Source organism: Lolium rigidum, chromosome 3, assembly GCF_022539505.1.
Source record: "Lolium rigidum isolate FL_2022 chromosome 3, APGP_CSIRO_Lrig_0.1, whole genome shotgun sequence".
Classification (NCBI taxonomy): Eukaryota; Viridiplantae; Streptophyta; class Magnoliopsida; order Poales; family Poaceae; genus Lolium; species Lolium rigidum.
This window is the reverse complement of record NC_061510.1, coordinates 102,218,326-102,222,522: the sequence shown is the minus strand read 5'-3', so window position 1 is coordinate 102,222,522 and position 4,197 is coordinate 102,218,326.

Genomic DNA, 4,197 nt, shown 5'->3' with positions numbered 1-4,197 from the left:
CATCCCCAAGCTTAGACCTTTCACTCTTCTTGATCATAGTATATCATCCTCTTCTATTGACCCTTGAAAACTTCCTCCACACCAAACTTCAAGCAAACTCATTAGAGGGTTAGTGCATAATCAAAATTCACATGTTCAGAGGTGACACAATCATTCTTAACACTTCTGGACATTGCACAAAACTTCTGAAAGTTAATGGAACAAAGAAACCCATTCAACATAGCAAAAGCGGCAATGCGAAATAAAAGGCAGAATCTGTCAAAAACAGAACAGTCCGTAAAGACGAATCTGGCAGGGGCACTTAACTTGCTCAAATGGAAAAACTCAAAACTAATGAAAGTTGCGTACATATCTGAGGATCACACACGTAAATTTGCAGATTTTTCTGAGTTACCTACAGAGACTTCTGCGCGAATTCGTGACAGACAGCAAATCTGTTTCTGCGCAGCAATCCAAATCTAGCATCAACTTTACCATAGAGACTTTACTTGGCACAAAAACATGATAAGGAGAGGTTGCTACAGTAGTAAACAAATTCCAAAACTCAAATATAAAACAAAAATTTCTGTAGTAAAATAAACACATGGGTTATCTTCCAAGAAGTTCTTTCTTTATAGCCATTAAGATGGGCTCAGCAATTTTAATGATGATGCTCTCGCAAGAAAGAAGAATTGAAGCAAAAGAGAACATCAAGAAGCAAATTCAGAACACATTTAAGCCTAACCCACTTCCTATGAAAAGGAATCTTGTACACAAATAAATTCATGAAGAACAAAGTGGTAAGCATAGAAAAGCAACACAAGCGCAATTTCAAGATTCTCAACATAAAGAGGGGAAACTTAATATTATTAATATGCATATAACCATGTTTCCCTCTCTCATAATAACTTTCAGTAGCATCATGAACAAACTCAACAATATAACTATCACATGAAACATTCTTGTCATGAGCCACATGCATAAAATTATTACTCTCCACATAAGCATAATCAATTTTATTAGTTGTAGTGGGAGCAAATTAAATAAAGTAGCTATCATTATTATTCTCATTAAGTGTAGGAGGCATAGTATAATCATAATAAAATTTACTCTCCATAGTAGGCGGCACCAAAAGACCACTATCATTATAATCATCATAAATAGGAGGCAAAGTATCATCAAAGTAAATTTTCTCCTCAATGCTTGGGGGACTAAAAATATCATGCTCATCAAAACCAGCTTCCCCAAGCTTAGAATTTTCCATATCATTAGCAACAATGGTGTTCAAAGCGTTCATACTAATATCATTGCTACTAGCATGCAAATAAGATTTCATAGGTTTTCTAATTTTCGCAGCAAACAATCCATGTCTTAACTCAGGAAATATAATAAGAAGCTCATTGTTACTTTCCATTATGCCTAACTAGTGTAAACAAGAAACCAAAAGATGCAATTGCAGGATCTAAAGGAAATAGCTTCGAGTACTTACAATGGCGCCGGAAAATAACTTAGTAGCCGAGATCCGGAGTGTGAGTACCTTTTACCTTTCCTCCCCGGCAACGGCGCCAGAAAATAGCTTGATGTCTACGAGTGCTTCTATTCTTGTAGACAGTGTTGGGCCTCCAAGAGCAGAGGTTTGTAGAACAGCAGCAAGTTTTCCCTTAAGTGGATCACCCAAGGTTTATCGAACTCAGGGAGGAAGAGGTCAAAGATATCCCTCTCAAGCAACCCTGCAAACACGATACAAGAAGTCTCTTGTGTCCCCAACACACCTAATACACTTGTCAGATGTATAGGTGCACTAGTTCGGCGAAGAGATAGTGAAATACAAGTAGTATGGATGTATATGAGTGGTAATAGTAATCTGAATAAAATATGGCAGCGAGTAAACATGCAACAGAACAGTAAATAAACGGTGTTTGCAGTATTGGAAACAAGGCCTAAGGATCATACTTTCACTAGCGGACACTCTCAACATTGATCGCATAATAAATAATAACTTCTCTCATTTGTGCTACATACACTCTTTTGTTGGATGACAAACACCATTCATTGTGTAGGGCTACAAGAGCTCCCTCAAGCCGGAGTTAACAAGCGCCACAACATTCAGCATTCATATTTAAGTAACCTTAGAGCATAATAGATCTTTGCAAAATAAACCGAGTACTAACATAGCATACACACTGTCACCATTACACTATGAAGGGGGAATAGATCACATCAATACTATCATAGCGATAATCAACTCCATAACCTACAAGAGATTATGATCATAATCTACGACAAGAACCACACGATGCACACACTGTCACCATTACACCATGCAGGAGGAATAGACTACTTTAATAACATCACACTAGATTTAAATGTGCGCCTTGGCACACGATCCTGTGAAATTAGGGCCAAATTACAGGTAGTATAATAATGATAAAAATTACGTAGCTAAATGATAATATATTTTTAACTTTTACAAAACAAAGTCAATCAAGGTGAAATTGAGATAACAAAATCACGAAGTAGCAAACTCTTATATACTACCACAAAAATAGAGGAATGTACTAAACATTTATATGAACTGATGGTGTAATAGTGAGAAGTAAGTCTTATCAATCCACACACCACCCAAACTTTCACATAGTCAATCATTGGGTAAAATATTATGTGTATTAGTAGTATCACGACATGTCTTTACAATACAAACCATATGAAAATATAATGTACCTCTAATCCTTTTTATCTAAACAATAATTTAATAGCACTCTCAAGAGGCAGCCGTCTAACATAATTACTTTTAAAGTCATCATGAGAGAGGGCCCAACAGTGTAAAGTGTGAGATAAGTTGTTCCGTGAGAGCTACTCAAAATGTTCACAACACAACAAAAATATCATAACAATAGATCAAAAGTGGACCTGATTTCAGAACTGAGAAGCCATTGAAAACAATTTCATGTCTACACACATCAGACATGATTCAAATTCAAACACTTCATGTCTAGGATTTGGGAGCTGCAGGGGAGGGACGACTTAGGGGAGAAATCACAGAGGACGGAGGGAGGAAGAATGGCGAGGAGGAGGAAGCACGAAAAAAGAGGGGCCTACCCGCGCCACCGCTGGGGTGTGCCTGTGGCTGGGCCTCTTCTCGTGCCATTGCTGCTCGCGCGGAGCAGCACGAGCCGAAGGTCTGCAGCCCGACCTCGTTTGCCGAAGAAGACGGGGACAACGCCGAGCTCTGGGCTAGGGACACCGACGATTGGGAGAGGAGGATGTGCGTGGCAACGGCGGCCTCCGCCTCAAGAGCTCGCTGGCGACCGAGCTCCGGGGCGAGGCGCCCTCCCCGCTCGCCTCCTTGTCGTGTACGACAGCGGTGGCCTCCGCCTCAAGCGCTCGTTGGCGACTGAGCTCCGAGGCGAGAGAATCGCAGAGGAGTGAGGGGATTGTGAGAGCGCACTTCGATTGGGCAAGGCGGCTAGGGTTTCCGTCAGTCGATCTCGTTTTTATATGGCAGGTGCGAAAGACTGAAAATACCCCTACAGGTGGAGATCCATTGCCCAACTCCAATGTGCACCGACAGAGATTCCAGCCGCAGTGGCTAACATGCGGGGCCGGCAAAGGTGGGGCCCATATGTAGCCGGAGGCGGGTAACAATCGGCCATTGCATGGGGTTAGCTAGTGAGAGGAGAGCGAGGCGCCCTCCCCGCTCGCCTCCTTGTCGTGCACGACAGCGGTGGCCTCCGCCTCAAGCGCTCGTTGGCGACCGAGCTCCGAGGCAAGAGAATCGCAGAGGAGTGAGGGGATTGTGAGAGCGCACATCGATTGGGCAAGGCGGCTAGGGTTTTCGTCAGTCGATCTCGTTTTTATATGGTAGGTGCGAAAGACTGAAAATACCCCTACGGGTGGAGATCCACTGCCCAACTCCAGTGCGCACCGACAGAGATTCCAGCCGCAGTGGCTAACATGTGGGGCAGGCAAAGGTGGGGCCCATATGTAGCCGGAGGCGGGTAACAATTGGCCATTGCATGGGGTTAGCTAGTGAGAGGAGAGCGAGGCGCCCTCCCCGCTCGCCTCCTTGTCATGCACGACAGCGGCGGCCTCCGCCTCAAGCGCTCGTTGGCGACCGAGCTCCGAGGCGAGAGAATCGCAGAGGAGTGAGGGGATTGTGAGAGCACACATCGATTGGCCAATGCGGCTAGGGTTTCCGTCAGTCGATCTCGTTTTTAT